This window comes from Rhagoletis pomonella, unplaced genomic scaffold, assembly GCF_013731165.1.
Source record: "Rhagoletis pomonella isolate Grant_MI unplaced genomic scaffold, Rhpom_1.0 Rhpom_scaffold_00012, whole genome shotgun sequence".
NCBI lineage: Eukaryota > Metazoa > Arthropoda > Insecta > Diptera > Tephritidae > Rhagoletis > Rhagoletis pomonella.
This window is the reverse complement of record NW_023458566.1, coordinates 1,141,813-1,153,912: the sequence shown is the minus strand read 5'-3', so window position 1 is coordinate 1,153,912 and position 12,100 is coordinate 1,141,813. Positions and strand designations below refer to the sequence as shown.

General features: G+C 36.0%; 1 long non-coding RNA gene across 1 annotated transcript; it reads left to right on the top strand.

The window, feature by feature from the left end:
* Positions 1–97: 97 nt before the first annotated feature.
* LOC118747398 lies at positions 98–5,408 on the top strand. Its single transcript, XR_004993957.1, has 2 exons — positions 98–821; positions 5,169–5,408. It is a non-coding gene; the product is annotated as an uncharacterized LOC118747398 (long non-coding RNA).
* The last annotated feature ends 6,692 nt before the right edge of the window (positions 5,409–12,100 follow it).

Here is a 12,100-nt window from a genome sequence, read left to right as displayed (position 1 = left end):
ACCATCGATTCCGGGCTTGCAATTGAGTGAAAAGCTACAACCGAAACAATGGAACACAGTGCGGCCGCTGGTGTTGGTTTTGTGGCCACAACACATAGCTCATGCGTCGCGTACAGCTCACTACGAAGCGGCTCAATGTGTTAGGTGTCGTGTGGTGCCGGAAAATATTAGCTTCGACGGACCTGTTTCCATTGAGTGTGATTCAGTGCTTGAGACCGGTTCAAATCGATTGAAGCAGAAGTGCGGCGCGCTACGTTAATGTGCGGATGGTAAACGGATTCGTCAAAAAGTTGCAAACGACGGCGCGACGTCGACGGTGTGTCTGTTATTAAAAAGAAAGACGAACATAAATTTTTGAAATTAAAACAAAACGAAAAAAACAGCAAATGCAATAAAATTTAAATTGGGAAAACGACGAAAGGCAACTGCGCGCAGATACATATGTATGTAGTTATTGTGGAGTAAAGTAAAATCGAGTGCAAGTGTGAGAAAAAAATTAATATGCGTGTGCCAAAGTGAAAAACTAAAAAAAAAAAATAATAATAATTGAGTTGAGTGCACATAGGCACCTAAATTGTTGTAAATTAATGCATGCATTTTTAAAAATAAAAACGAAAAAATACGATAAACAATAGTTGATAAACATATGTACATATGTATGAAAAAGAGTGTTTTAGAGAAAATCCGGCCAAAAGTTAATAAATCAATATTTGTGTTGGAAATTTGTTTAGCGGGTTGAAAGACATTTGAATTTCCGAAATAAACTAAAAGTAAGCAATAAATTGCTGTTCTCCGGAAAATAACTCATAGGAAATTAAATGGTAATAAACAAAAGCAAATAAAACCTATATACCAATCTAGTTCGTTTTTATTTTAGAAAATAGCAGTTTTACAGAAAAAAAGTAAAATTTGGCAGAAGTACACAAAAACAGAATAAATAATTTTTTTTTTTAAATATAAATATAAATATAAATAGGTGCTAAGAATTTTTAAAAATAAAGTAATATAGAAAGTGAAACCCCACCTTGAGCGCCACTTTTCTGCATATGAAAGGGATAGCTAAAAAAAACTTTTCTCGAGTGAAGAACTCATATTATTTTGCATAGCAAAAATGTGCGATTTTGTTTGAGAATGTGTTTGTACTCCAATGAGGTACTCTTGAAATTCAACATTGCAAATTGGCATTCGTATTGGGATCTCCACTTCGCACACTTTTTTCTTCAAACGGGGCACAACTCAAAAAAAATTCAGGTCGATTTTTATGCATAACTAAATTCGTAGGATTTATCTCCAATTAATGCAAAACTACATATTTTGTATTAATTGCTTTAAATCTGAACAATCTACAAGCACTTATATTTTCGGTTATGATGTTTGAGTTGCCCTTCTTTTGAAGATAGTGTGCGACTTGACCTTCAACGCAAAAATTTATTGGGTAAAAACTAATACATAATCGGCTGTGTAGAAGAGGTACATTTTAATAGTTGGAGTGTTCTGGTAGGAACATAGCACATAGAACATCACGTACCTATTAATAAAAAACAAAAAAAAACCTTTTCGTCTCTAGGCCAACAATGGGCAATTTTCTAGCTTAATTCTGCCATGAAAATACTTTTTCTAACAACTTTCCCATTCAAGACGCCCAATAAGCGCTGCCCTCTAGCAATTCAAGTTATTTTAGCAACTTGACCTTGACCTCCTGCCTTATGCCAGTGGTAAAATGCACATTTAATACTAAGTGCTCGGATTTTCTATTTCTTGTTTTCCGATTTTAACATATCACTGACTGTGGTTTAGACTAAAGTTTGGTAAGAATATTTTTTTCGAAAAGTAAAAATTTTGAATTGAAAATCTAAAAGTTTTGCCTTCGACGGCATACATATTTTTCTTTCGTTTTCAATCATAATTTTTATCATATCTCGATATTTCACGTTTCTGGCAGGGATCTGTATGCATATGCTACCCTTGCTTCGCTAAGATGCATTTTCCAAAGTTTTTTTTTACTCCTTTCACTCTTAACCTATTTTAAAGCAAACTTGTTCATAAGCTTACAAAAAAGCGAAAATATTAACAAACAAAAAATATATAGATTTAAAAAAAAAAACAGAAATAAAATAATTAAAAAAAAAAAGAAAAATTATAAATAAAATAAAAGAAATTTATCATGCCCAAAGCGGGAGAAAATTTAGATAATCACTCAAAAGCGTATAGACCAATTAGCCTCAACTTTTATGCAATTAAAACCATACAAAAATTAATTGACTTTATCCGAGATACTTGCATATATACATACATATCTTAAGTTTGAGTCGTAGTGATGAGTCAACATGCGTATCAAGCAAGAAGGGTTTTTGAGTATAAACATAGAGCATTGTGTGCTTTTCGATACATACCTAGGGCTTGTGACAAGATCTCATATGAAGCAAAATCCTTGGGATATGCCTGTTTCAAAAACCGCACGAACCATAAACATATTTAAATCCAGACCCTCAAGGGGTGCTATGCTATGCTACTATGGACAATGGTTTACGCTTAGAAAAGTTAAAAGACAAGATGAATTTAATGCATGTGGCATTGCGGATGAACCGGGTGATCCTTCCTTCTACGTTCCGGAATACGGAGTAGACCATACATATGCTCATGACTGCAGGCAGCAATCAAATTAATTGTAAAATGGGGTGCCGAAAAGGGCTTGTCAATAATCCTAATAGGGTGTTGATCCTGCCATTCACCAAACGAAGGAAGTTAAAGCTGATCAAGCCTAAATTTGGAGGGAAGTTCATTGGGTTCTCAAATGCGGTGCAATATTTAGGGGTTATAAATTAGAGCTCAAAGACTAATCAAAAACCTTACAAGCATGAGGAATATCGCCGAAATGGACCTTCTGGCCATTCAAAGGGTTAGAGATAGCCGTATCTAGGTGGAAAAGTTCAACAGAGGCGCTCGTAATCATCTTAGGCACTCCACCTATGCTAGCCTTACTCATTGAAAGAAATATGTTTTGGAGTGCCCTGAAACTTCCGAATCTGAGCAGCAAGAAAGGTGTAGACTCTAAGTTAATATGTAAATGAACCCGTTTGCCCAATTCACAGACGCAATGCTATCGAAGTTATTATTTATTAAGCGCTAAAAAGTGATGATTCCTGAAAACGTCTTTTGTAAAACGAAAATTTTCGTATTACGACCAACGCGGCCACTATAAACATCAAGTATATCAATGATAGCTAGGAAGCTTGAACAACCTTGAGCTCATATAAAATGGTGTCAAGGCTTCTAGACAGTTGAAAAAATGTGTGGACAAGCTAGGAACCGTTAAAAAGGTTACCTTCTGTTGAGTTCAGGGTTAACAGGTCTGTGGTGACAATAAAAAAAGCTGATATTCTCGCGAAACACGGTGCCCAAATGAGCCTGGGTGGCGCTCTGACTTTCTGCTGTCCATCTAAGGGGTGCAAGGCAGAGCTTCTAAGAATGTGGGAGGGAGTTTATTAGGTTGCAGGCCAATATCGTATGTCGAAGAAATAGGTCCCAGATACTTATAACGCCCCTTTGTAAAGTGCCTGAATGAGTGCTTAACCTACGTCTGGAGAGTATTAGAACTATTAGATACTAGATACCAGCCAGTTTATTGCAAGCGAAGGTAAGCACCATCTTAGTAAAATAGACTCGAACTGCAAGCTTTGTGGACTAACGAAGGAATTCCAGAGCTTTTACTATGTGATTGCACTCGTACATATAAGTGACCTTAGACTTAAAAACCTTAGGAAACCTACGGAGAACCAATATCGTCTTCATGCAGTCTCTTGTACATGACATCACTTAATGTCTCTTATAAATAGCCTAAGTTGGAATGAATTTTAAAGGTTAGCACAATAAATTTAGCTAGGTCGCATGTCATGTGTTTATGAATAACTCAAAAAAAAAAATCCATAGATGAACAAACCTATCAATAAACACCCCAAGCTTATACACCTTCGCAAAGCGGCCAGCAAGCGCTGAAATATGTTGCAACAAATCGCACGCACACATATGTATGTACATACACTCACATACTACACCTGTAGGCCTACAATTTAAAAAACTCTTCTGCATCTACATACATACATATCTGCATATGTTGCTGCACCGTAAAAATAGCAATTCTAAATTGTCGTTGACGTTGCTGACTTTATTGTGCTTGCAGCAGTGCTAGTTATGGTTGTTGTTTTTGTTGTTATAGTTGCTTTGGTTTTGTCAAGTGCACAACAAGCACATACGGCCACCACAAGCCGACCGATACCAACTGCACACCACTGCCAGCAGCACAACAGCATTGCAGGTGTTGTTGTTGTTGTTAAAACAAATGTTGTTGTTGCTACCACAGACTACTGCTGCTGTTGTTGTCATCATCACGGATGTTGCTGCGTCGGACGCGGTCATCAACTGCAAACAATTCGCGATTTGCTTCGTTGATTCAACGGTAGTACTAGTTGAGTTGAGTTGAGTTGAGTGGAGCTGAGAAGTAGTGTGGTGGCGCACTGGAGGGATCAGAAGAAGAAGAAGAAGAAGTAACTAGCATCGGTAAACAACAACAAGAGAGGCAAAAATAGCATAAAAACAATTGCATTTTTCTGCAACTAGTTTAGCTGTGCTGCGGTTGCATATATGTACGTATATGTATGTTCATATTTTTGTAAGTTTGTAAATATGTAAGCTTGCATACCGGGCCGCTCATACGGACTCTCTTATACATACTTACATATGTACTTGTGTGCTTACGCCCCGCTAATTTTCCAGCAAAGTAGAAAAAAAAATTGCTCGCAAACACCAACTTGCTGCCTCCTCAACAGTGACCGGCAATTGGCAATATATGTACGTACATACATACATACATATGTATATGAGTGCATATTTGCTAGCGTACAAGCACCAGCAACCGGCTTTGCGGCAGTGCATAGCAGCAAGGCATACAATTGTGGATAGCAAAGTGGCGACAATTGCAGTTGAAAAGAAAATCTAAACCTGTTGCAAGTGCGTCAAAGGCAACAGCAAGAATTTTGTTTGCAAAAACATAATGAAAATCAGTAGAGACGTATTATTTTTCATAAATTTTTACTAGTTTTCTCTGAAATATTTCAACAAAACTCAAAAAAAAAATTTAATACTAAAGCAAATTTATTTTTTTTTTTCAGCTTTGCAATCAACACCCTCTGAAACGTAGGGGTAAATAATTTTACAAAAAATAAACTTCACGCAACTAAAAAAAAAAAACGTCCACGTATTGAACGCACGCATTAGCTTACCTATACGAACATATTAGAAAATTAGCACAACAAAAACAAAAAAAGAACGTGCAACATTTGTGACGCTATAAACATTTGTGTCACTTGTCTGTGATTTGTGTGCTGCCAATAACAAAACGAACGACAAAATTAAATAAAAAAAATAAAAAAGTTACTTAAAGTGTCATCTGCAGCATTTTTCGCGCGCGTGCTTTTATTGTGCATGTGTGTTTACAAACATACACACTTAAGCAAACAATTTATTTGCTTTAAGCTGTCATTTTTTGTGCTACATACTTAAGTATTTGCCTACCAAATCACAATCGAATTGGATTATTTACGTGTCAGCGTAGTATTGCTAATTGGATTTGAAGCATTTTAAATGCTTCAGCCGCTTAGACGAGCGCCTACCTGAAGTGTAGTGAATTTTTGTTGTTGTGTGCTGCCAATTGTTACAGGTGAGTTTTGTGCTGACATTACAGTAAATTGATTTTGCATGTAGTACATTAGAGTGGATTTTTCTTTTTTTGCTTTATGTGACAATTTTCCTTTTTTTCGAAGACATATGTATTTCTATTGAAATATTTGATAAAAAAAAAACACCCGTGTAGAGCGGTAGCAATGGAAGTGAGCGGGGAGAAATTTGGCATAATTTGACTTCGGTTGGAGCATGTTTCGTGTTTGGCTCAGTTTAGTGAAGATTTTTTTATTTTTTTTTGTTGAGCAACAGTTATGACAGCTTTGTGTGTGTAGTGAAAGAACAAGACAAATGTAATATAAGTAATATGTTAGTAATAGTATTAAGTTTTTTAAATCTAATTTAGAAAAATCAAAAATTTTGAAGGCAATTAGTGAATATGAAGACAAGTTTCGGCTACTTTGGTTTTTATGCCACTTCTTATCAAACCACACGAAAAATATGCTTGTTTAGTAGTTAATTTGAATAGAGAGAGTGGCTTTAACATAAGGAAAGAATTAGATTGAATCTACGAAACCATATTATTTCACTCCAGGAACCAGAAACAAAAGGTATGATCGAAACGAAATTTCGTTCTCGTAGTTTTGCTCCCAAGAAAGCTTAAAAACCCAAACCGAAATGAGAACAAACCCTTCGGGAGTGGTTTTACTACAATAACGAAAGTGAGAACAAAACTTTCGAGAACGTTCTAAATGGGAACTGTATAAGAACGGAACCCTGTGGAACGTTCCCAAATAGAACAAAATGCGAACAATACTTTCTGGAAAATTTCTAAGAGATCAAAATGGGAACAAAAGCCTCCGGAACATTCTGGCAAAGAAAAATGCGAGAACAAAAGCCGGAGTAACTTTCCCTCGAAAAATAATTTGGGAACTAGAGTCTCAGGCACTTTCTAACAAAGAACGAAACGGGAACGAATCTTCACTGAACATTTTGCGAAGAATGGAAGCCAGGACACATTTTTTCTCATAGCGTTCCATTAGGTTGAAATATTGGAATACATATTAAAATTTATTACAATATAACTGAAAGATAATTATGCAAATTAAATCAACGAAGGGCTTAAGACACGAACTTTTCTTGCACAGAAAATGAAAAATTTGACAGTTCAACTTAATGATAAACGATCTGTTAGTTGAAAATATCCAGCTTTCCACTGGCTTAGATTTAACGATAATGGTTCTCATTGAAATGATGTTTCATCCCAACATTTTAAGCAATAGGTTCTCAAAACCTTTATTCCGGGTTTGTGTTCTAGCAGTATGTTCCCTAAACTATTTTCTTATTTAAAACTTCTTGAAAATTTCTCGATACTTTCGTTCTAATTTTGCGCTCACTGGATATGTTCCCGAAAGTTTCGTTTTCATTCTGTTCTTCTTGAGAACATTCTTGAGAGTTTCGATCTCATTTTGTTCTTTTTGAGAACGTTCCCGAGAGTTTTTTTTAGCATTTAGTTCTTTACGGAAACGTTCCCGAACCTTTTGTTCTGTTGTTCTCATTTTTTTCCCCGGACAAACTGCTCTCAAAACTTTTCTTGCCGTTTGGTTCTTTTCTAGAGGTTTTCTGTTCTAGAGGTGTTGTCCTCTCTTGCCACTTTTATAACCGGAAGGAAAGGCTCTCAAATATCAAACGGATTATGAACTTTGCATCAGAAAACATTTTCATTCAATTTGGATCCCGTAAATGAGACGACTCCTGTAAAGAAATATGGTCTCGATTAGTAATCCTCGATTGGGGGGCTTCCATGGAGCGAATCGGTTTATTATTTTGCTGGCATAATCCTTCAAAATGCGAAAGGTTTTGAAAATATATCGCAGAACTAAAAATTTTATCAAAATAACTTATACTCGTGTAAGCGACGGTAACCCTGCAACCAACGTGAGAGACGGCAACACTGCGACAACTGTCAGTGGGTAGATACATACGAACGATTCAGAAGGGAGAACGAATCGCAATCGTCGGGTAGAACACGCAACATCGTAAACTCTAAGTATTTTCTCTAATAATTAATTTAAGTAAACCATCCTGCAGTTTTCCTTTGTGAATTAGTTTTATATTCAAAATAAATATTAAAATCTAAAGCGTGTTCTATACTCGTTTTAATAGCCTCACATAAATCTTGGCCGCCTTCATTTGACGGTTGTGCTGGACCGATTTTGACTCCAAAAACACCATAAGAATGTCAAATATTTTTCTATAGATGACGAGATTACTTATGACTTAAAATATGGTTGGTTTTACCCCCCTTTTTGCTTCGAAGACGAACACGAAGATGAATACGAATACGAAGATGAATACCAATACGGAGACTAATTCTAATATGAATATGAAGAAGAATACGAATATGATGATGAAAATCAACAGGAGCTCGAATACGAATATCCTTGCTAAGTCCGATACGACGACTAACGCGAATAACGAACATGAAAACAAATTCTAAAACCTACATTAAAACCACCCAGAGTCGAACTCAAATAGTAGGACGATTACGATCAGTAATAAGTACGAAGACATTTACGGAGACGAATTCGATTACAAATACCAAGGTGAATACGAGATAACTACGAATACGAGCACGAAGACAAAACACGAAGACGAATACGGAGACGAATTCGAAAACGAATAAGATGAAGAAGACGAATGTAAAATCCAGAACGAATAAGGGTACGAAAACAAGTACAAAGTCGAAGACGAATACGAGGACGAATACGAATATTAATACGAAGACGACTGCGAAGGCAAATGCGAAGGCCAATAAGAAAGCAAAGACGATTTATTGTATGAACACGACGACGAATGTGTAGAGGAATACGAATAGGAATACGAAAATACGAAGACGAATATGAAAATGAAGACGAATGTGCTAACGAATACAAACACAAAGTCAAATACAAAGACGAATATGAAGAAGAAGACTTAAACTAATGATAATTTTGATATTAGCGTGAGACAAATCAATCGAAGGAAACTACACTTTATCACAGGCGCACTTATTTTTTGATATTTTTATCGATTTTTTTTTCTTTTTTTGTTCTGGTTTTGTATTTTTAACCGACTTCAAAGAAGGAGCGGGTTATCAATTCGTTGGACCATTTAGGCACAAGAGGTACGAAGTGACATATGCCATTTTGGAAAATAAACGGCTCATTTATTGCTGTATTATTTTGAATTTTTCTGTTTTGAGAAATTCGTAATCTGCCTGTAGTTTCGGTGTAACATTTTAGTAGCCTGGGCACTTTGGCGGCGGAGCTTTCTTTTCAACTCGATGCAGATATTCAAGCCGACCTCTTAAGTACATAAATACAAACATAATTTCAAATTTAAAGCTATCCAGCTCCACAACGCTTTCTTCTTCTTACTCTTTTGTGCAATTTTTCACGGCTATAACCACGTCAATAATTTCAAAGCCATGACCAAACTGTTGAATATTTCTCATTTTTTAGCAGTCTCACTAAAAGGTGAGAGTTAAAAGTTATCTACAGCCAGTATCATCTTTTCGTACGAAGATAAAGTACCTTAATTTTAACGAACTTATTAAAAGCCAATGCCTATGTAAACACCATTTGAAACATTAATATCCCTTTTACCATGAAAAATGATTCTATGTATTTTGTTTCTTTTTTTGGCTTTGTTTTTGTGCGGAGCGCATAAGTATATCAGCCACGCTGTTGCATTGCTATCACAATTTTTATAATTTTTGATCAGCGTAAAACGAAAATTCCATAAGTAAACAAAATAAACGAAAAAAATAATGGGGTAAACAAATGCATACATACATACATATGTATGTATGTACATACATATATCACAGCGTTTAATCGCAATCAATCGGCGTGCATTACCAAAAACGAAACAAAAGGAAATTTTTCAACGATGCATGACATGAAAAATGACGCACTCGAGGAAAGTGTAAAAGTAAAAATCACAGGCAATCACAAGTAAGCAGTCAAACCAACCAGTCAACCCGGCAGTCAATAAACAATGGAAGAAAATTCTTCAAAAGTCAAATGAACGATTGATGTGTGAAGTAGAGCTGTGGGCTTAGGGAGGGTAGGACAGGGGGAGCGCAATGTAAGGAGCGCAACGACGATGGATAAAGGTTCGTACGATTGGTATGAAGGTATGCATGGAGGAGTGGTTGGTAAACAAATTTAGTTGCATAAATAAAAACTGATTGCACAGCGCCTTTTGGGAGTAGCTGAATCAGCAGCAGCAGCAACAAACAACCACCGCCCCTGGAGTTATGGCAACGCAACGTCAGCGGGAGTAAATTCAAATTTTTCACATTCACCTTAATCAAGTGTAAAAAATTTCGATTACTTGATTTCTTCAGCTTAACTACACACTCACATACATACTTACATACATACATACATACATATGCACATATGGCATTTTCGCTTTTGATGTGTAACAAATGCAACGCATGAAGTTCGTGCACACATGAATGAATTGTCGGATTTTCTTAGCTGCTGCTGCTGCTGCTGTGTTCACTGCTCCTTTTGCATCGCTCGCGCCGGCAAATCATTAATCATTGCTCCGTTTAGAGCAGCAGAAGCAGCGGCAAAGAGGCAATAATAAAAGTAAAAAATTAAAAATAAAAAAAATAAAACTGAAATGCTTAGGAAAAACTGCTGCTGCCAGTGGAAAAAGCTAAAGTAATCCATATATAGTACATACATACATACATACGAGTAGCTATATACCCACTCTTGTGCGTGCCACATACATACATATGTATGTATATCCAGCATTGACTTCATAATTTTTTATGATTAATAATTTTATGCACACAGCTTTTGCATTCATTTCCATTGGCATTGCCTTTCGCTTTCGATTTCTTTGTTTTCTCTTTGTTTTTCATATTACTTTTGCTCTTCTTACCATTTCATTTTTCGTTTGCTGTTATCAAAAATTCATAAGCCACATATTTTCTGCTGCTGCTCAGTTTTTCAAACTATGCTTGCTTACTTATTTATCATTCGCTGGCATCCTTCGAGCGCATCAAAGCTTTATATACATACATATATACACACACCATCTCTGTTGTGTCTACATATTTTGCTTTGTTGTTTTCGTATTAAATTTGTTTGGCTTAAATTTCTTTCGACTGCATTGTTGCAAGTTGCATTGTGTGGCACGTTTACTCTTTGTTTTTTTTGTTTTTTGTTTTGAAAGATATCGATCTGAAAATTGGCTCAACTGATTGCTGCTGCCGCCCCAACTGGTTGCAGCAAAGATTGTGGTTGTGGTTGTGCTGTGCTGTGTGGTTGCTGGCTGGCTCGTTGTCTGCCTCTTGCGGCTATGATTGCTTACATTTTTTGTGTATATGTAGTAGATGCGTAGGTACAGTGTTGTTCAAATTATTGGAAACTGCAGGCTAGAGCAACTCATTGTAGATGGTAACATATATTATTCTTAGCATATTTATGTGAAAAAAATTAAAATTCTTCCAACCTATATAATCGAAATAAAAAAGGAAAAGTACGAAATAAAAAAGGAAAGGTTTTGGCCGCATCCTGACTCCGAACGGCAAATAGTTTTTGTAGGAAGCTTTTCAAAGGCAGAAATTGACTCGGAGGTTTGCCATTGCCTGCCGAGGGGCGACCGCTATTGGAAGCCTATTCTTTTATTTGGTATTGTTGGTTCCAAAACCTGAACCCTAGACGTACTAAAGGGGACTTCGCACCTATAACCGCTTGACTACGGCGATCGCTTTGCGATTTTTTTTTGGATTTTTCGAGATTTTTCCAGATTGCCACTCGTTTTCCGAACTTTTTTCGCAACTTTTCGGACTTTTTTCATTTTTCCGAATCTTTCCGATTTTGAAATTTTTCGGGATTTTGCATATTTTTTCTCGAGAGATCTTGGCATTTGTTAAATTTTTTGCTGTTCTACATATTTCTCGCGATATTTTGCGACATTTTGGTCATTTTGAAATTATTTTCGAATCTCTTCAGGATTCCTTGCGTGATGTTTCGATACTTTTCTGTTTTGTGTTTGATTTATTTTTTATTTTGAATGGGACTGCTGCTTTTTTCTGTATTTTTCATAATTTTATGAAAAACTTTCGGGGTTTTCGCTATTCTATTTCTCTGGATATGTAGGGACCTTTCAGTTTTTTTTCGTAATTTTTCGGACTTTTTCGGATTTTTTATGATCTTTTGGGATTCCTCTGTGCTATTCTGGAATTTCTCGTGATTTAGATCTCGAGTTCTTCGCAGTTTTTTTACACTTTTCTGAAAATGCCTAGATACCAGGTCCAGCATCTGATGTTTTAAAAAAAATGTTTGTGGACCGAATTATTTTATGTTAATAATTTGATCGACATATGAAGTACTACTTGACTTATAGCCAAGATAAA